This window comes from Aulonocara stuartgranti, assembly GCF_965226115.1.
Source record: "Aulonocara stuartgranti genome assembly, chromosome: 20".
NCBI classification, from domain to species: domain Eukaryota; kingdom Metazoa; phylum Chordata; class Actinopteri; order Cichliformes; family Cichlidae; genus Aulonocara; species Aulonocara stuartgranti.
This window is the reverse complement of record NC_138956.1, coordinates 194,946-217,005: the sequence shown is the minus strand read 5'-3', so window position 1 is coordinate 217,005 and position 22,060 is coordinate 194,946. Positions and strand designations below refer to the sequence as shown.

General features: G+C 43.2%; 1 pseudogene across 1 annotated transcript; it reads right to left on the bottom strand.

The window, feature by feature from the left end:
- Window positions 1-879: 879 nt before the first annotated feature.
- Window positions 880-19,666, bottom strand: LOC309697907 (solute carrier family 26 member 6-like; annotated as a pseudogene). The gene is made up of 17 exons (XR_014280795.1): window positions 19,451-19,666; window positions 18,590-18,729; window positions 18,219-18,329; window positions 17,072-17,244; window positions 16,793-16,957; window positions 14,817-14,969; window positions 14,522-14,604; window positions 14,011-14,158; window positions 6,959-7,072; window positions 6,453-6,530; window positions 6,239-6,334; window positions 6,027-6,133; window positions 5,843-5,912; window positions 2,074-2,166; window positions 1,805-1,915; window positions 1,263-1,711; window positions 880-1,043 (listed from the first exon to the last, which is right to left on the bottom strand). The product of XR_014280795.1 is annotated as a solute carrier family 26 member 6-like (transcript).
- Window positions 19,667-22,060: the final 2,394 nt, after the last annotated feature.

Genomic DNA, 22,060 nt, shown 5'->3' with positions numbered 1-22,060 from the left:
GGCAGTTATCAGCACACAGACAGCAAATCATATTCTCATTTAGCTTCTAAACAGGCGCACTGTTTAGCTTCTGATAGGAGCAATAGCAGATGACACGCAGCCCAAAAATAGAAGGGAGCTCAAGATGTCAGAGCAACCACACATGTAAATAATGACTGTAAATAGACACGCATTTTGTTACTCTAAAATGTAACAGCTATTACACAATGCATGCCATTCAGCTCATTACTGCGGGCTTTGGGAAGGGGTACTGTAAGAATTAAGGCTTTGTGGGGGGGGGCACAGCTAAACAGTAACACTGTTCAGATTTTATTGGTTATGCGTTGGAGACTTTTGGCTTTTGTTGTCTTTAAAAAAATATCAACTGGTAGATGCACGCCTCTCACATATGAGTGTCCCTCTGGGGTCAACCTTTCTTTCTAACACTCTGCTCTCTCACACTGGCTATAAATACAGACTCCTATTAGTCCACTGTTACATTCTCCCACTAAAGCCCTGCCCCTTCCCTGTCCCTTGCATGCAACACAGTGTGAGAGAGCTGCAGTGACGTCTTGCTGTATATCTCATTAGAGGATATCATAAAAAGCCTGTTGCCACAGCAACCGCTCCCTATGTTTCCATAGCAACCGGGCGCCATGTCAAGGTGGTTCATTCTCCCTTTACTGAAAGGGGAGGAGACGATGGTGAGTGATGAAACAGAAAGCAGCCTGAAAAGAGGAGGAGGAAGAGGGCTAAATTTGAGTGAATCTGACCCCTGCTGGTCACATCTGGGTGTTGCGGGACACATCCTGAAAGAAATTGGAAGATCCAGAGCTCAATGTGTGAAAATATCTCAAAGAATGTATTTCTTCAATGGCAAGTGATAAATAAACAGAGAAGTCAAAAGTGTGATAAGTATTGATGGTGACCCACAAGCACAAAATAAGCCTTCCACTGTTTCTTGCGAATATAAAGCACTGCATCGTGGACGGTGATAAACAGCCGGCTCTTTGGGATGGAGGCTGAGAAGAAATCCGCTGCTTCCAGCTGTTCCACGACACAAGCTGTTTTACCACACATAAATGGAGAGAAATATGCATGACAATGAGAGAGCATATTGTAGTCATCTAAATAAATATTCATGTGTCATTGTCATCTGACAGGGCGTAGCAGGGCTCCACCGAGGCTATGACCTTGTCGCATTCATTATGTTAAGCTTCAGTGCCTTAATTCAGCATTAAGGAGAACCCTCTGTCTCTGTTTTTGTCCGATGTGTCCTTTACCTTGGCAGCCTGCTAAGTAGATGTCCAAATCAACTTCTCCAAAGTCCCTGAAAATCTGGGAGAAAAGGACAAATCTCACGTTAGTTCTCTCTTTGTCATCCGTTAGAAAAATGATAACATTTCAGCAGGCACACACATACATTTTTCAGTGTCTTCACAGTGACTGTGTCCACAAAGCTGGTTGTGGAAATGTCCAAGATGATGCTGTGCGTGCCCGATTTGCAGGCCCGTTTTTTCTCTTCATCGCCGTGCCGAGAAAACTCTGTGATGTGGTCAGAACCTGTGGCTGAGTCTGAATCTGACATGGTTATGTCAGGTTCATAAGCCAAGTTCATTTGGCCTTTATGAAGGCCATCTGTAGCTGTTTCTGTCATGCTAAAGTCCACACTATTCCCGTTTCTCTCTCCTTTTGTTCTTTCAGAGACAGTTTCTATGTTCATCTGGGACTCCTTTAAAGAGAATGTGCAACTTAGTGACTAAAGATTCTGACTTACTGATATATTTTGGAAGAATTAGCAAAACCTTAATTTCAGATCTCATACTTGTTTTTTTGCCTCCTTCTTGGTTTTCTTTTTCTCTTTCTCTTGTCTACGCTTCTGCTTTGCATCTCGTTTCTTCTTTGCTGATAGCAGCTTCCCAATCTCGATTCCAGTCTGCAACAAGAGCCAAGCATCACATTAAAACAGAAAGAGGAGAGAAAGTGAGAAGAGTGAGAGAGATAGTGAAAGCAATTGAGGGTGCTGTAGAAAGCAGAGGCAGATTTCACACATACGCACACAGAGCACAGATTATTGAACACGCAACCACATACCTTCTCCTGCAGGACCTCCAAGAACATCTCGGCATTTGTGTAGTAGATAGTTGCAGATGAACGGAAGATTTTAATTCCAGGAATCTCTTTTGCCTGCATGAAATCACACATTAGAAGGTTTAAGAAACTCACACCCTGCTCTTATTTCATTTGCAGTTTCTGCTTTCCTCAGATGTTGTTTGACTAAACGGAGCTCCTCTACCACTTAATGATTGTAAGTAGATGTAGCCTTACTCACAGTGCCCCACTACCAGGGTAAATCAAAACAAATTAGCATCTAGAGAAGGTAGTTGCACGCTTGCCACCTTACTGCAATCGGTGTAAATGGAAAGGGAACAACCTAATTTCTAAAGTCTGCAATTCTGTGAAGCTGTGATTACAGCTCCAGGAGGAAGACATTTAGGAAAAAAATCTGAATGTTTAAACAAACATGCCAAGGTTTACTCTTGTTTTTTTGTCTAGGAAACCCTTTAATACAGAAGTGCTTAACAAACATGTTTGACCACCTGTCATAAAAACAAGAAAATTAAAATATTTTAAAATTTGCCAAAAGCTTGTTTGACACTAAAAGTTAACCAAGCACAACATTCAAAACTAACATGTCAAAGGATGCAACTAAGTAGCTGCAATTTGGCATGCTAATAAAAAAATAATGCGCTGGACTATTTTTGCTGCTTTTTTGGTTAAACAGTCAATTTGAAAAATCATGGATAGTTTGGTCCCGCCTTCACTGTTGTGATTGGTGTGGGGGTAGGGACAGGCTTAGGGCGTCGGGGGGTTCCCCGGAGGCATTTTCCTTGGGGGGCTCAACCCGGGGTAGCGGTCATGTCCGGTTAGGGGCTCTGTTGGCTCTCAGGTGACTGTTTCCTCGCGGCTGCGTGCAGCGGGACTAGGGGAGGGTCTGTGCTGACGGACGTGGGTTACTGACCTGGTAGCCTGTCTGCCCCTGGGTGGGTCCGGGATGGGCGTGAGGTTCTGGGGGCGCTCCGTCTCTGGGCTGGGGCCCGGGCCGGGCCTCGGGGGCTTGGGTCCTGGTTGGTGTGTTGCCGGGGTTGTGGGCGGGTGGGTGCATGGGGGCCCAGCCCTGGAGCAGGGTGCCGCCGGTGCATCGAGCCACCTGGGGGGCTCTTCAACTGGTGGGGGAGATTGTCACATCTTGCAGGAGCTTTCCTCTCCTCAGGGGCTCTCTCTACAGGAGGGGGAGATACAGGAGAGGTGGAGGAAGATCTCAGCCTGGGTGTTTATTGTCTTATGTAGTCTGGAAGAAGAGTGGATGGTGGGGTGGGTGCAGTTTTCTCTGTGGTGGGGTTGGGTGGACTGTCCTGGGCTCTGTGGGGCCGGGGGGCGCTGCTGCGCTGGGCCCCGGTCTGGATGGGCATGGGCCCCCTTTCCCTGGTGGGTCGCGGAGTATGGGGGTGCCTACTGGGGTCAGCGGGGGAGCTGGCCCCAGGGAGGGGTCACTTGCCCCTCCCTTCCTTCCCTCCCCATCTCCAGCTGCCTCCCTCTTCCCGCTCCACCACAACCACCCACACATGCAGGACCTTGGAGTAGGGGTATGTCACCAGGGTGCAGAGGAGGCCACCCCGTCCCCTTCTGGCTGCCTCTGCCTCAATTTTATCCCACAACTTAGACATTCACATTACTCACACTCTCATTACACATACATATAGGATCTTGGGGGTGGGCACGATACACGGAATCCAAAGTACCATCAGGGTGTACACCCCACCCCTGGCATCGTAGCCCACCTCTCAATGTTAAATACACGTAGACATTGAGGGCTAGCAGGAGGGACCATGCGCTTACCTGCTGCTCTCTGGCAGGTAGCTCCATGCCCTCCTGGGTTTTAAATGCACCTTAGAACACACATGCATCAACACTACAATGAGCGGGTGGAGGGAGGTTTGGAGTCTTCTCTCACCCCCATTCTCTGCGACCTGCTGGAGCGGGGGGGCTAGGAGGAGGAGTTGGCCGTCTGACTGCGGTCTGGAGTGTGGGGCCTCCCTGCTGCTGCGGAGTCGGGGCGGTCTGCCTCCCCCCACCGCAGGGAAAAGGGTAACACCACCTGGGTCTGGGTGCAGTTCCCCCCCTCCAGGGGCAAGGGTACCTAGACCCGGGGCTTAGAGTACGCTTGGGGAGTGTGATCGTGTGTACAGCGTCTCTTTATGTCTGTCTCCACGTTGGTTGAGTGTGGAGTAAGTGTATATGAGAGCATGAGGGTGGGAATGGATGTTTGTATCTGTGTGTGCCTGTATGTCTGTGTCTATATGTCAGGTTGGGTGTCAGACGCCACCTCTCTGGGGACATCTCAGGCCCTCCAAGGTTTGGAGGCCTATCTCCCCCCACCACCACTTCCCCTGCCAGTGGCGGACTCCCTCAGACATCGGTGCGTTGGTGGTTCTTTGTGTCCGGGGATGGGCGTCCAGGTACACACCGGCTCACTCCTTGGCGGCCGCTTATCGGGGCCTGGAGCCTGGGGCTTGCTCGGGCCACTTCGGAGGTGGGGTGCCCCCGGCCTCTCGGCCTGGGGCTCGGTCACTCAGGCACAGCTGGCTGCCGGCGGAGCTCACGGGCGCGTCACTGCAACTCCCCCTGGCTTCTGCTCCGCGGCTGCTGAGTGAGCCCTCATCTGGGACTCTCCTCAGCTCTTTCTGGGACAGTGGCGCGGCTGCCCCTCTGTTGGTCTTCCTTGGTCTCTTGTGTTCTGGGGGCCTCTGGATGTCTGGAGTTTTGATCTCCTCCATACCTGCTTCATGCCCTGGAGGACTGTGGCCCCCCCACACCCTCTAGCAGATCATTACATGAAGGAACCTTTTAAAAACAAGCGCATCCATGCTCACAGGTGTACACACGGGTGATCACACCCACAAACTACACCCTTTTTGGCTCCTACCTCAAAGCACACTGTGTTCTGTTGATCTTATGTGCTGCACAATAATGTTTAATATTTAGTATTTACTGTCATATTCCCATATATCATTGTGATGTTGTTTATTCTATTACTCTTGTTCTCTTCTGCTTGTTTTCTTTTTTCTTTCTCAGCAGGTGACCCAGGTGATTGATATATGCATTTTTTTTCTTTTTTTCTTCTTTTTTTTCCTGCTCATTCTGTTGGTTTTTGTCTTTTGCCCTTCTCCCCCGTCCCTCTTCTCAGCTGTTTCTCTTTCCCTCTTTCTTTCTCCCCTTCTTTCCCCCAGTCAAGTCTGTCCCGTATTCAGTAAGTGAAAATAAAATAAACAATAAAAGGTGAATCAAATGGACCATTACGGCAAGGCTGGGATGGTCAGTTTGGTAAAGTAAATCCGTTGGCCATCTTTCTTTGCCTTTAGACAACAATTCTGATGGCAAAAGAGCCAAACGGGACAGGCAAAAAAAAAAAAAAAAAAATCATGGATAACAACAATAATTATATTTAAGCATTAAAAATATGTTTTTGATTGAACAGCTTGGATTACAGAAACGTAACGACAGATTCTAGCCCCACTATTACTTTAAGACATAAACACTGAGTGCTGCTCCAACAAACTTGTTGAGCACTCTGTTTCACACGTTCATGCGTCAGTCTAGTGGTGTCTTTCATTTCAACTAGTAGCCTTTCAGTCGCTTCCTTAAAGTTGATATTAGTTTAACTAGTGGAGAAGTGGAGAATTCTAAAACTCAGATTTTTAAAAATCTACCACTATATGCATGGTTAATTTCCTCAAGTAATATATTTATTGTTGTTATTAGAATTTGGGCCAGCTTAAAATTTATTTTATATTTAATTTACCTCCTTGTAGGTGTCTGTGTCCAGATAAAGTTCAGTGCCTGGTAAGTTGCCCAAGATTGAGTAACGTGGTCTGAAAGGCATTAAAAATGTCAAAATTACACCAACAATTTCCCTGCATCTCATTTAAGTACCTCATCGTGATTGCATAGACATTACTAATTAATAATTAGAGTTGTGTAGTTACAGTTGTGTTCTGAAGATGAAAGTAAGCATGGAAAACGCAACGGAGACAGCCAGGCCCAGGTCCAAGTTGAGCACGATGGTGCTTATGAATGTTACAAGCCACACCAGCTAGAGGGCGGTATGAACACGAAACGTTAACAAGGTCCACGGTGCCACAAAGGTCACACAGTATTCAGCTGAGCAGAGTGCCTGCTAAAGAGGATTAAGTCTTACCAAGTCAACCTTGTTGGTCTTCCACAGCAAAGAGACATCCATAAACTGCTTAAACATTCCTTTCAAGTTCACAAACACGATTGTGGATAAGACGGCCTGAGGAGCAAACACAGACACTAATGAAATCACGCATACCCATAACCTCACCGGCTCAGAAACTGCCAGGAGGGATGGCGATCATTAGCAAGAAATGGCTCAGGAAGGAGAGTGTTACCTTGGGGAGATCTTCAAAGAGAGGACCTATTTTCAAAACTGTGATCAGCACAATGATGGAGGAAATCACCCCCGCAACCTTCCAAACACACACACACACACACACACACACACACACACACACACACACACAATAAATGGTCTCAAGATGACCATAAAAATCAGGTGTAATTTGTTGTAAATGTCTGTGCAAATGATTCAGCCAGTCCAGAAGTTTTCCTTCTTACCCTTCAATGTAAGATCATCATGAAGGCAGATGACCCTCAATCCATGACCCGAGGGTCTCTAATGACTTACCTGCCATACGTCTGTGTGTGTTAACAGTTTAAATGGATGTGTTTAAAATCTTATGTTTGTCACATCAAATACTGATTTTTTTTTCCTGTATATTTGAAGATTAATTTATAAAAAAACTGTTCTTCCTCATCCTTTTTTCTTATTTTAGTGCCTGAATTGTTTGCACAGTTGCAGTTTGTGCTGTTCGATCACAGAAGTAGTTGTTTTTACTTGTGTCTTGCCCCCTGTGCTCTCCTGGACAAGACTCCGTGACAACGAGGAAGTTACAGAGTAACAATGAAAAAATCCACCAATAGTGTTACTGAGACCCAACGCGACGAGCTCCTGGAAAGACAAAAGGCAGACAAGACGCAACACTTTGGTTAATGGTATTGATGTGACTTCAGGTCAGCACAACTTTTGGGTCAATGACATCAGTGCACTCCTTATTAATTTTTTTGACCAGGCCAGCACGTCACTGCCACGCTGAGAGACGTGGTCGCAGTAGTTAAGATTCCTGATTGCAAAAAAGCGTGTTGGGCGTTAATTTTTTAGCAGTCTCGCCCTTAGAGCATTTGACTGTTCACACATTGCCTCTGATCCCAGTTAAATAGCTCTGCACGTGTGTCAAAGTGTGCAAACAACAGAATGATTTTTAATCAGTGATGGGAATAACGGCGTTACAAGTAACGGCGTTACTTTTTTCAGTAACGAGTAATCTAACTAATTACTATTCCTATCGTTACAACGCCGTTACAGTTACTAACAAGAAAAATAGTCCGTTACTATTTTTCGACAAACAGACGGTTGAAGCTGTGTTCAGCTTACCGCATCTTATATCAGTTGCATGGAAGTAGCTGACTACGTAAGTAATGTGGACTCTACAGCTTTAAGCAGCTGCGCGCTCTGCAACAGGGCTCACTTAACACCCAAAGAGCCATTTGGACCCGGGTTCCACGCAAAAGAAAACACTTTTTGACATCTAAAATGAAGATAATACTGTATATATTGTTTTTTACATTTATGCTTTGTGTGAACAACTAAGGTGTGTTCCTTATGAAATCCATGAAGTGCTACAGAGAAAATTACATTTTATTTATGTAATTAACACATTTTGAACTCTTAAAGAAATATAACAAAAGGAAAGACACCCAGCTGAACTAAAATGATCCAGCAAACAAAAACTGTTGTGAGCCGCCACCCTTATATCGCCTTTGGGATTTTGGAGCCTTGAACTGACTTTTAAAAAATAATTGGAAAAAAAGCTCTATGCTGCTAAAAGATGAAAAATAGATATTTGCAAAATTCTGCCTAAATATGTATTTTACCTGCTTAATGTGTGTGGCAGGGCGTGGTCTGCAGCGCCGTTGCAGGGGAGGAAGACGCACCTGAGCACCCGCAGTCACGACTCGCCGCCTTTACGTCTGCGCTCTCTCTGCTGTTGTGTTGGTGTGTGTTGGGCTGTGAGCTGCAAAGCTGCAGTCGGCTGTATGCGTACAGCAACCGTGTGTGAAAAGTGGTCAATAAAGAGATGCTGAAAAGCCTGTTCATACAAACATCGTCGGGTCTGCCGTGATATGTTTACAATGGGACTTCTGCTCCTGAACCTCTGCGCACAGTGTCTGCAGGTCGGGGCTGTACGAAGTCACTTTCATCTTTACGCAGGACTGTAAGCTGTCATCTGTGAGGCGTGAGCGATGTTTGTTTTTAACATAGTTCACGGTGGAGAATAGCTGCTGACATAATGTGGATCCGAAGAGCCATATTTGGGCTACCTGGGGTTAAAAATCTCGATAAATGCACGACGTTTCGGCGGGTATACCGGCTTCCGCCAGTGTGACGCTTATTTTGAGCGATGAAAAAATAATAGAATATAATTTTATTTTTATATTTCAATATCACAATAATCTTCCAATTTAGAACTACAAGTTAAAAAAGAACTAACATAAATAAAATACACTTCAGCTAAATAAAATTTATTTTCCCAAACCACGCGGAGCCGCACTATAAGGACTAAAGAGCCGCACGCGGCTCCGGAGCCGCAGGTTGCCGACCCCTGGTCTAGCACGAGACCTGGAGCTCAGGGGGCAAAACAATCGCATGAGTGCTGCTGTTTGACTGAGGAAGAAAAAAGTAGTTGTGGTAAGCCTTACATGACCACTTAAAGACAAAGCAACAAGGTGACATATACCAGTTTATAAATTGTGTTGATAGGCCACGTAAAACCAGAGTCATGATTAACAATATATACGCCTGTTTTTTCCTCAATAGTTTCGTCACGTTTACTGTCTAAGGACAGCGCAGAGCACTCTCTGCCTATGACCCCCCCAAAAAAATAAAATAAAAAAGGGGAAGTTTTAGGAGAGAGAGAGAGAAAGACAGCAGAAAAAGAGAGAGAGAGAGTGAGTTTTGAGACGTGAGAGATTTGTGACGTTTAGCGTGTTTGGAGTGTGTAGTTAATGTGTTGTCTTGTGTAGTTAGTGTGTAGTGTTGTGGATAGTTTTGTGTTGTGTGTCAGAACAATGAGGCGACTGCTGTCTCCAGGTAGAAACAGGAGTGATACACCTGCTGCTGTCAGACCTGCAGGTATCAGGCTGTGATGTTTCCTTTATAGTGGACAGAAATGATGTTTTTGGAGAGGCACAAATAATTTGTGTGGCATCTTATTGAAGAACAGCTGATTGTTCTGTAAATAGTTTGAAATGGTTATTTAAAACAAGGGTAAAAGGTAAATGGATGCAAATAACTTGTGCATATGATTTTAAAATTGACAATTTGTACTTGCATTTAAAGTTATGAAATATGATTCATTAACCCTCATAATATCCTCCCGATTTCCATACACCTGTGGTCCTCAGGGGTCAAAAATGTCCCCATTTCATTTGACTGTTTTTTAAAGTATAAAGTATAAATTGTCAATCAATTCAGTGTTACACCTGAGTTTTACTTAAGACCAACACATTAACCCAAAATTTACCCTACATTATACATTTTAGGGCCACCAGGCCTTGTTTACATAAAGTACACTCTGTTTTTGAGTGAAAATAAAACAAGACAATAAAATATTTAAATGTTCAGATTATTTTGACTATCTGACTAACTACAGAGTCCTGTATGTTGAACTTTAGTGAGAAAGTTAAAGCATAATACACTGTGTATAATGCTTTCAGTGCTCGAGTAGAAAAGCGACTGAAGGAGTATGGGACCTGGCATATGTGCTTGGACTGTGGTAGATTGTCTTTCTCTGTGGCACATGAGAGAGTCATGTATCGTCTGTCACTGGGAAGGATAGAAGACCAGATCAATGTTTCCTCACATCCATCCATCTATCCATCCATCCATCCATCCATCCATCCATCCATCCATCCATCTTCATCCGCTTTATCCGAGGCCGGGTCGCGGGGGCAGCAGCCTAAGCAAAGAGGCCCAGACCTCCCTCTCCCCAGCCACCTCCTCCAGCTTATCCGGGGGAACACCAAGGCATTCCCAGGCCAGCCGAGAGATATAATCTCTCCAGCGTGTCCTGGGTCTGCCCCGGGGCCTCCTCCCGGTGGGACATGCCTGGAACACCTCACCCAGGAGGCGCCCAGGGGGCATCCTTGTCAGATGCCCTGAACCACCTCAGCTGGCTCCTTTCGATGTGGAGCAGCAGTGGCTCTACTCTGAGCCCCTCCCGGATGGCCGAACTTCTCACCCTATCTCTAAGGGAGAGGCCAGCCACCCTTCGGAGGAAGCTCATTTCCGCCGCTTGTATCCGCGATCTCGTTCTTTCGGTCACTACCCACAGCTCGTGGCCATAGGTGAGGGTAGGGACGTAGATCGACCGGTAAATTGAGAGCTTCGCTTTTACACTCAGCTCCCTCTTCACCACGATGGACCAGTGCAGCATCCGCATCACTGCAGCCGCCGCACCAATCCGTCTGTCGATCTCCGGCTCCCTTCTCCCAAACTCACGAACAAGACCCCGAGATACTTGAACTCCTCCACTTGGGGCAGGAACTCATCCCCGACCCGGAGTGGGCACTCTTTTTCGGCTGAGAACCATGGCCTCAGATTTGGAGGTGCTGATCCTCATTCCCGCTGCTTCACACTCGGCTGCGAACTGTTCCAGTGCGAGCTGGAGGCCCTCACCCGATGAAGCCAACAGAACCACATCAAAGCAGAGATGAGATTCTGAGGCCACCAAAGCGAAAGCCCTCCGCCACTTGGCTGCGCCTAGAAATCCTGTCCATAAAAATTATGAACAGAACCGGAGACAAAGGGCAGCCCTGGTGGAGCCCATCACCCACCGGGACGAGTCCGACTTATTGCCGGCAATGCGAACCAAGCTCTTGCAACGGTTGTATAGGGATCGAATGGCCCGTAGCAATGGGCCAGACACCCCATACTCCCGCAACACCTCCCACAGGACACCCCGAGGGACACGGTCGAATGCCTTCTCCAAGTCCACAAAACACATGTATACTGGTTGGGCAAACTCCCATGCACCCTCAAGTATCCTCGAGAGGATAAAGAGCTGGTCCAGTGTTCCGCGACCAGGACGAAAACTGCATTGTTCCTCCTGTATCCGAGGTTCGACTAGCGGACGAACTCTCCTTTCCAGCACCCTGGCATAGACTTTCCCAGGGAGGCTGAGGAGTGTGATCCCCCTGTAGTTGGAACACACCCTCCGGTCCCCCTTCTTAAAGATGGGGACCACCACCCCGGTCTGCCAGTCCACAGGTACTGCCCCTGATCTCCACGCAACATTGTAGAGACGTGTCAACCAGGACAGCCCTACAACGTCCAGAGCCTTCAGGAACTCGGGGCGGACCTCATCAACACCAGGGGCTCTGCCACCAAGGAGTTGTTTAACTGCCTCAGTGACCTCGCCCCCGGAAATTGGCAGGTCATTCCTCTCATCCCCAGACTCTGCTTCCTCCTCGGAAGACGTGTCAGTGGGATTAAGGAGGTCCTCGAAGTATTCCTTCCACCGCCTGACAATTTTCTCAGTCGACGTCAGCAGCGCTCCACCAGCACTATACACAGTGCAGGTAGAGCACCGCTTTCCCCTCCTGAGACGCCTGACGGTTTGCCAGAATCTCTTCGAGGCAGTCCGAAAGTCTTTTTCCATGGCCTCTCCGAACTCCTCCCACACCCGAGTTTTTGCTTCAGCCACTGCCCGAGCCGCACTCCGCTTGGCCTGTCGATACCTGTCGGGTGCCTCCGGAGTCCCACAGGCTAACCAAGCCCGATAGGACTCCTTCTTCAGCCTGGTGGCTCCCTTCACCTCTGTTTCCTCACGTTACTGCAAATATTCCTCTGTCTCAGCTGACTCCTCTTTCTTGCTTGATTCTTTGTCTTCATCATAATTGAAATGGATGATGTGTAGTCCTCTGACACATCTTCTATTTCAGTTTCACATTCTGAAAATTCAAGAAACTTCAAGAAGCCCAGTCACTTTCTTTCCAAGCTCCTCAGACTACCATGTCCTGGATGCCTGAGAACCTACTTGAACATAGTTCAGATTCTTCATCACTTTTCTTCACATAGCCTTCTTCCACTTCTGCAGGTGGGTGATGTGCTTTTTCAGAGAAAGGGTAGCATGTGCTCTAAATATTGACAATATTTTCTTTATCTTCTAACCCTCGATCTTCCTGATCATTGATTCTTCCTCCTCATTATACTAGAGGACAATATGTGCTTTGTTCTACTGCTCATTACTTTGCACAACATGGTAAAAAAAAGTATGCTCACAAGCCTCCAGTGCAATGGAGGCCTGTGAGCATACTTTCCGTGTATGTATTATTGTAGGGTCTACCTTACAATATGAAGCACCTTGATGCAACTGTTGTTGTGATTTGGTGCTGTGTAAATAAAATTTAATTGAATATAGAACACCTGCCAATTATACCCTGAACCCCAGAGGGTTAAACATTTTTTTAAAGTAACGCAATAGTTACTTTTCAAGTAATTAATTACTTTTAGAATATTGTAACTCAGTTACTAACTCAGTTACTTTTTTGAAGAAGCAACTAGTTACTATAAATCGTTACTTTTTAAAAGTAACTTGCCCAACACTGTTTTTAATACACCTCTATGTTTGTTTTGGCATTTAAAAAACAAAACATCCAGGTTCTTTTTTTTTGCATGCATCTAATTTAACCAAACATTAATCATTTCTCTAATGAACTGATTACAAAACCTGATTTACCAGCAAATTATAAACAGTGCAGTTCAGTTCCAGGACACGAGTTTGCATGGGGAATTATTAATCAGGTTACAAAGAACAAGCAAAAAATCGAAAGTGATGCTTCTGTACTGCTTGTAACTCATTTAATTTCTTCTTGTTTCACACAATGTATCTTTTTATTTTAACATTGAATCATGTAACTGACTGATTCAATTATAGTCTGTTATTATTATTTGGGTAATTCAGACACCTGTGACACTTTAAATAACTCTGGAGGGTGCTGAAGAAATAAGAGAAAGCCATTTCCCAAAATTGCACTACTAGTTAGAACTAAGTGAATAAATAAAAATGCACTGCATGAATAGCGTAATCTCTCTCTTTGAAGCTTTAGAAAAAACAATAAGAGTTAATGAAACAATGTAGACAAGTATTTTTGTTGCAGCTCACAATGTCTGAGACTACAATCTAAGCATAAGATCTAAGAATATAATGCTTTGGTTATTTATTCTAATGCAGGGATGTCAAAAATCGTTTGACATCTGGGGCCAAATCCAGCACAGTTTGATCCTAAATGGGCCAAACTAATAAAACTCCCCTTTCTGCCAGTGTAGCAGATACAGAAATTGCAGGAACTTTTCCTTTATTTAATTGGTTATTTGTTTATTAATTACTTTGATGTAGTATGAATAGCCATAGGGAAGTTGGTAAAAAAAGAAAAAAAAGAAAATACATTTAAAAGACATTTACATTTTAAAATTTATGCCCTGCATTATATTTGGTAAAGCTGTCCAGCGGGTCAAATTGGAGTCTTTGACAGACTGAATCTGGCCCCGGGGCCTTATGTTTGACACTACTTTTCTAAAGCATTAGCTGAAGTAAATTTATTTCAATGAACTAAGCACCTGAAGCAAAATGAACAGAAGCCTATGCAGCTGGGCCAAAGCTTGATCAGTGACAACCTGAGTGATTGTTTCCACTAATGTGGCAGGAATAGCAGACTACAGAGTAAAGTCTAATTTTAGGCCAAAGTTGTACTCCTCCTTGTTATGAGAGAGTCAGAGGACTGCTTGTACTGTTTGTGCAGGCCACTGTGCGTGTATGCTTTCCTCACCTGGTTGCTGTCCACCTTGTAGCCATATTTGAGGCCAAATGTTTTGCTCAGAGAAATGTTGATGGCAAAGCCCACAATGGCCACAGCAAAAGCATCTCCTATAACGCCTGAGAAGAAAGTGGTATCTGGAGCACGAGGGGCCTTGAGCCTGGAGCAGAAGAAAAACGTGAGCTGTTTTATCAGCGACACACACATGAATCTGTTTAATAATTTAGAAACACGTCAAATTAAATTTTATGAATCCCAGCCAGTAGCTGTTGTATACATGTATGACATTAATCTCCTATTATGGCTAGTGTTTACCCCACGCTGTTTTATGGCTTCCGTGGGGAAACCTGGATTTTTCCATAACAGGAGCCTTCAGGAGACACGCTGTTACACACACACTTCTTTGCAGATTGTGTGACAGTCTTATCAACAAATTCTGGATTTCTGGCAGAAATGAAAAGGGAGGAAATTTTGTGCCCTGGGTTTACTCCAGCACTTTATTTCCACACAAAGATGAGCTTACCCACTGGGAATTTCTCCAACCACGTCAATGTTGTATTTACTAGGAAGTTCACAGAAATGTGTAATGATTGTTGCTGCTATGACCTGTTGATTAAAAAAAACAATGTCACTCCAGTATCATTAGTTCTTTTTATATTTCTTTCTTGCAAACAGCCCCTTTCGTGTGCAACTATAGCGTTCCCTGGGTCTAGTGTGATCATTGGTGTCAAGACGCTCCCTGCTGGGTGCATAAATCAATACACCTGCTGTTTTACTGGCAGAGAAAGGATGAAAGAAAAACTAAAAGGAAGACTTACAACTACGAGCTCTATTGGAATAGGCAACGGCAGCTTCTGTCGGTAGCAGTCATTGATTTCTTTGACCACAATGAGAACAGCGAGTGCCACCAGGCTGACCACCAGCTCTGGCACCTGAGTCTGCGGCAGCAGGCTGCAAATGTCCAACACAGTCTGTGAAAAGAAGAAAAACAAACAAGTAAGGCAATACAAACAATGATAGTACAAGAGGACTGGAAATTCGGCTAGTACTTAAAGTCAGCAGAAATCTCCAGCAGTGAGGAATACATGTCATCAAAATGCAGCTTCCACTTAAACCCAGCCATCTTTGTGTCTGAAGCAAGTTAATTTAAAGCAAACTTGTGCCTGTCTAATTCAATTCAATTTTAGTCATATAGCGCCAAATCACAACAAAAGTCGCCTCAAGGCGCTTCATAGATACAGAGAAAAATCCAACAATCATATGACCCCCTATGAGCAAGCACTTTGGCGACAGTGGGAAGGAAAAACTCCCTTTTAACAGGAAGAAACCTCCGGCAGAACCAGGCTCAGGGAGGGGCGGCCATCTGCTGCGACCGGTTGGGGTGAGAGAAGGAAGACAGGATAAAAGACATGCTGTGGAAGAGAGACAGAGGTTAATAACAGATATGATTCAATGCAGAGAGGTCTGTTAACACATAGTGAGTGAGAAAGGTGACTGGAAAGGAAAAACTCAATGCATCATGGGAATCCCCCGGCAGCCTACGTCTATTGCAGCATAACTAAGGGAGGATTCAGGGTCACCTGGTCCAGCCCTAACTATATGCTTTAGCAAAAAGGAAAGTTTGAAGCCTAATCTTAAAAGTAGAGATAGTGTCTGTCTCCTGAATCCAAACTGGAAGCTGGTTCCACAGAAGAGGGGCCTGAAAACTGAAGGCTCTGCCTCCCATTCTACTTTTAAATACTCTAGGAACAACAAGTAGGCCTGCAGAGCGAGAGCAAAGTGCTCTAATAGGGTGATATGGTACTACAAGGTCATTAAGATAAGATGGGGCCTGATTATTTAAGACCTTGTATGTGAGGAGCAGGATTTTGAATTCTGGATTTAACAGGAAGCCAAAACAGGAGAAATATGCTCTCTCTTTCTAGTCCCTGTCAGGACTCTTGCTGCAGCATTTTGGATTAGCTGAAGGCTTTTCAGTGAGTTTTTAGGACTTCCTGATAATAATGAATTACAGTAGTCCAGCCTGGAAGTAATAAATGCATGAACTAGTTTTTCAGCGTCACTCTGAGACAGGATATTTCTAATTTTAGAGATGTTGCGCAAATGGAAGAACGCAGTCTTACATATTTGTTTAATATGTGGGTTGAAGTACATGTCCTGGTCAAAAATGACTCCAGGGTTTCTCACAGTGTTACTGGAGGCATGTGTGTATTCTCTTAAACTGCTTGATCTGACTTCTTCAAAGTGTGTTTCCAAGTTCAATATTGTCTCATTACAGCAGGTAAAATTACAACTTCATCTAATCTGATATGTGTGTAATAACATCTAGCATGTAAGCTCCTGTAATTCCCTGCATAGCTCCAGTGAGATTAGCTTCAGCTACTGGAACCATACTGGTGACTGTAATTGGACTGGTATATTTCATGAAGCTCTTTTCTGGCATTACTGGCCAAGCAAAACTTTTACTCTAAAAGCCATGTTCTTATAGTATTTTATATCATGCACTTTGTTGCACTCAAGGACACAAACACACAAACTTTGTATTTATTTACAAAGGTAATAGGAATAACTCATCCATTTATGTAGGTGCAGGCATCATAAAACTGTTGTAATTAGTCCAGTGCAGTCATTAAAGAAAAGTTAATGATATAAATTTTTAACTTTGCAAAATTAATTTTTTAAATGTTTAATCGTAAAGGTCAAAGTAGCACAAAAAGTAAATAAATAGTGACAGCAATTTAAAATGTTAGTGTACTTAAGTGTGAATTGGATAGATAATGATTAACACACTCACATAAATGAGGGAGAGGGGGCCAGTGAAGCGAGACGGTGTGATTCCAAACAGGTACTTGAGCTGGGAGACACACACGTGGCATGCCGATCCTGTGGTGTAGCCACGAATGAGGGGCTCAGAGAGGTAGGTGACCACGAAGCCAAACCTCACCACACCCAACAGAATCTTAGGATGTAAAATGACAAAGTCAGTGAAGGAAAGGAGGTGAAATATGCCCTGAAAGGTTTGCTCATCACTTCACTAAAAGCTGTACGTCTGACACACAAAATAGACACACACCTGAAAGATTCCTGTCAAGACTGTGAGGGAACATGCCACCTGTACTCTGTAAGCATCGCGTTTATCGATGTCCACAGTTTCCGTCCCATTAGTGCCATTCACAATAAAGTTACTGTCAGGTGCCAGCCTTTCTGTCACACTCCCGACCATGATGCTGATCACAGCAAATGTACCTGAGCATACAAAATACAGCCATGTGGACACACAGATATTCATAGAGACATGGAAGAATCAGATTAGCAATGCTCCAAAAGGTTGATTCTGTTCATCTGGACGTAGCGTTTTCAGTGGGAGAAACGTTTCGACACTCATCCGAGTGACTTCTTCAGTCTCAGCTGACTGCAGGTTAGGGTTAGTTCATACAGATTTTACAGTAAATCTGTATGAAACTTGGCACAGAGGTACAGTAGGTGTCCCAGAGGAGGGATGTGTTGAAAGCTGGACATCAACTATTCAGGATGATTTTTAATGAATTTAGGAAATTGGCATAATTGTAGTGTATTGGCTGTATTGAATTGAATATAAATGTCATTTAATTTCTGAGGAATTTTACAGTAAATCTGGATTAAACTTGGCACAGAGGTACAGTAGGTGTCCCATTCGAAGCTTCCTTGGGATATCAGCCTTCCCTATTTCCTGCTGTGGAAGGTGAGCACTCTGTACCCTCCGTCCAGGCTCATCTACGCAGGTGTCGACGGGTTTGGCGGGCCACTACGCACAAAGGAGAACAACAAACACATCGCAGACCGGCACTGGACCCCAGCACCCGAATACTCTGCCGGTCAGAAGGTGTGGCTCTCTACCCGCTTTGTTCCCGTCAGGACCGAATTCAAAAAACTTACACCCAATTTCATCGGTCCTTTTGAGATCTCTGCCCTAGTCAACCCTGTCTCTGTGAAGCTGAAGCTCCCTCACAATATGAAAATCCATGATGTCTTCCATGTTTCACAAATCAAACTGTGGTCTGCGCCTGAGTCTGCCTCACTATCCATGACAGTTTCTCCCACTGAAAACGCTACGTCCAGATGAACAGAATCAATTTTTGGAGATTTACTTACCTGGATGATTGAGAATGCATCAAGACAGATTAGCAATGATGTTAAAGCTTTTTTGAATTAGGAAAACAGACATTTTCCACATCACTTACCTATAGAAATGTGTCTCGATGTACCGAAGATGAAGTAGACCAGCACTGGGAAGAGGGAGGTGTAAAGGCCATACACTGGTCGCAGGGAAGCCAGAAGAGCATATGCCATGCCTTTTTAAAGAAGATAGAACGCATATATGTCAGCTTAAAGTCCTTCAGACACATTTTGGTTGCTTAAAAGATTGATAGAAACATCCTTTTTCTGTTTACTGATTAGAGTGGGGTGGGAGAATTGATATCAGCCTGTGTCCTAATTATTGTCTTCAGATTTGGATAAAATTAAGGTAGCTGCTTCTATTACAAACATTTGTACTGAATTTGTGTGGCTAAAGAGTGAGCTCCCTCAAGTGCACAAATTCCCACATACAAACCCTGCGGCAGATGCATGATGCCGACACTGCAGCCAGAAATCAGGTCTCCTAAGGCATTTTCTCTGATGGAGTAACGAGGCAACCAGCTGAGAACAGGGACCCAGGTTAGAAGTATGTGTTTCAGCCTGGGCACCGAACATCTGCAACAGTCATTCCAGAAAGACACAATTTAAGTGCTGATATCGACTTTGTAGTTTGTAGTTTTAAGCTTAAATAAATAAAGAATATCTATGTACCTTTTTATATCTATTAGTCTGCTGAAGAGGGATATATACAAAAAGACTGACAATGTAACTTGTGAACTGTACCACCTGTTACATCTTTTATCAGCTTTTTATCAGCTGGGGCTGTAAAAGATTAAGTCACTGTGGCTTAGGGTAGAAATGTGATAAGCTTCCATGGAGTAATAACTAAGTATTTAACAAAAATAAATAAATAAAATAATTAATTGCCTTTCTCCTGCATGAATATTTGCCTTCTTTGTCCCAAAGAAATATGTAAGGTAATAAAGTAAGTCTCGACCTCCTCTGCCATGTTGACGCGTTAACAGTTATGAATTCATGTAATTGAACTGTCAATAATTGCTTTTGTGATTCATCAGTATCACTTTTATGGTCAGATATGATGTGCTGTATCACAAGTTGTTTTAAAGGTTAACCAGGGAAAATTTTCAAAAATGATGAACTTTGCTTTGAGATAACAAAACAGTTAACCAACCAGACAAGTCAAACCTCTATCTAAACATGCAAACTCATTCTCAGCTCTTTAACTCACTTCATTAATATCTTTTAAATGTTGAGAAGTTCTAACCCTAACCCTTTGTCTTTGCGATAACTTCCCATGTCTTTTTAAAAAAATTACCTCAGGGACTCTTTCACCTGATCTCCCAGTGTCAGTTTAGTGGACCAGGTCTCTTTTTGAGCCACTTCATCCAGGCATAACTCATCCAGAACCTCCCTCTTCACAAAATACTCAACGGATTGCAAGTCCTTCTCCTCCATGTCCTTGTCTACTTGAGCAAATGTCCGAGACCTCTGTAAAGTTGGGTTTGTTTTGAGGGTCCTCTTGAGTGGTACGGACAGTTACAGGTGTCACCACTGTGTGAAGAGAACGAACCCCCCTCAGTGTTCTGTAATAATGCGTCTGTGGGAGTGACTGTTCCTTTTCCATCCTGGTAAGAGAAGATCCACCTCCCCGCATGTCCCTGACTGCACACTTGCACATACCTGATGTAAAGTGTGTCTGTGTGAACATACATGTGTGTTGGCCTATGGCAAATAATTTGCTAAAAGTAACTTAAAAGGATGAATTGCAGAAACTGCAGAAAACTGCAACTGAAAAACAGAACACGTGTTGTATAATGTAACGAATGTGCATTAATACAGAGGTTTTTTTAAACACTTACTCAATTTTATTTTAATTTTAGTTTTCTTCCGTAAAGTGTATTTCCTCAGTGAGGGACAATAAGGGATATTTCTATTCTATTCTATTCTGAACCATTCTCTCATAATCTGCTTCTAAATCATCTATAAACACTTTCTAGAATAGAATAACCTTTTATTGTCATTGTACATTTAAAAATGTTTACTATCTTTATTGTTTATCTATTATCTTTATTGCTGTTGAGCTTCAGTAAAGAGATAAAATAACATCATTTTCATTGTCAGCAGAAAATCCATGCCAGATATTTCTTACGGTGTCTGATATGTTTCTTTGAACCTGGCAGACTAGTAAAAACAGGCAACACCCTCATGGTCTAAATGTCACCAGCTAATCTTATGTATCCCAGCTGCCTGTTTACATATAAGGTAACTTTGTTACACATGCCATGTTTGAAAAATCAAAAAACAACATAGAAAGGTTTTATTTTTGTTAGAGATATTGAAAAGTCATCTGGGGGGGATGTCAAACCCTAAAAATTTGAGTCTGTACACATGATCTGTGTATGTCTGTCAGTACGGCCACTTAAATATAAAGAATTCTGGCCATTTAGCCTTGAACCATTTGGCCTTATAAAACAAACTCATCAATCACACCGCTGGCATCTATGCAATGTTTAATGTTGAGCTGGTTAACATTTAAAGGTTTTTGTCAAAATGACTTCAACTATTGATTGGGCTCTTCATACCTTGAACAGAAAAAGATAGATAACATAGTCAGTGATATAGCTGGGAGGGAATCATTGAACTAAATGAAGGATTTATATTTTGCCCACACTGAAAAAGGTATTTATATTTTGAAAAGCATAGTCTTTGTTACTTTTGGCAAATATGTTAATATTTACAAGAGAATTGTATCAATCTTTATCAATCCTTTTTTAAAATTTTTTTTCTTTTGCATCTAGGACGACATGTCAATGAACTGTACTTGGCAGAACACATAACTTTAGTCAGACATTGTTTATGATTTTGTGTTCTAACTGGTTCACATTTTAAATGCTGTCCTCAGACGTTTATGTTTTTATGATGTTGTAAATGAGGATGACAGGTTGATGTACAAGACAAAACACCCATATCACTAGGAGATGAGCCCTTGAAGCCCAGCTTTTGTTCTGTTTTTGGTTCATTTTAGTCATGGATAAAGTGTAGCAGTTTGTCCCTCTGCTTCTCTGACTTTTTTTTCTGTTCTAAACATTAAAAGAAAAAGTTTCGTTTCTGCACGTGCCAGTTTGAATTTTTTTCATGCTTGTATGAAACTATACATTTATTTTGTCATTTAAGCCTCTTCATGTTTTTGTGTGATCAAGTGACAGCTGACAAAGCAATCATTATAAGCAGATTGCTCCAAGGAGGGCATTATAATTATGAGCTTCATACATATATCAAAGAGTACAATTTAAGTGATAGAGAAAAATATTCATAAAATGAACCCATTGTTTTCTTATGATTGATGTGGCACTTTCTCTGTAGGTTTTTCAAATACTGGATCTCACCACACATCCCTTTGTTTGTATTAACGCTTGTTAACATGTAAACACTCTAACTGCAGGGATGGAAAGGTGAAGCCTTGTGTGTTTTCACTTAACACATATATACATTTTTGTGTTGACTTTTAAGGTTCTGCATGAAAAAGCTCTAGCATACATCAGTCAACTTTTACATGCATACTACTGCAGGTCGCAGAGGTCATGTGATCAGGGTCTGCTGGCTGTGCATCATACTAGGTTGAGAGCTAAAGGAGATGGAGCGTTTACAACAGTGGCCACCAGACTCGGGAACTCTCGCCCACTGAGCCTGAGATCTGCAGATTCAGGATTTCTTTTAAAAAGCAGCTCAGATGTCATTCTTTTAAACCAGTTTTTTGTTTTTATGTTTTTAACATTATGTTGTGAAGCACTTTGTGATATTTATTTTAAAAGGTGCTCTGAAAATGATTTCTTTTCTCACTCGCTTGTAAAGGGTTTCAGATTGTTTTGTCACCAAAAAAGCTTTTCTCCCTGACTGAGTTAGAAGTAAAAAGGTTAAATATAAA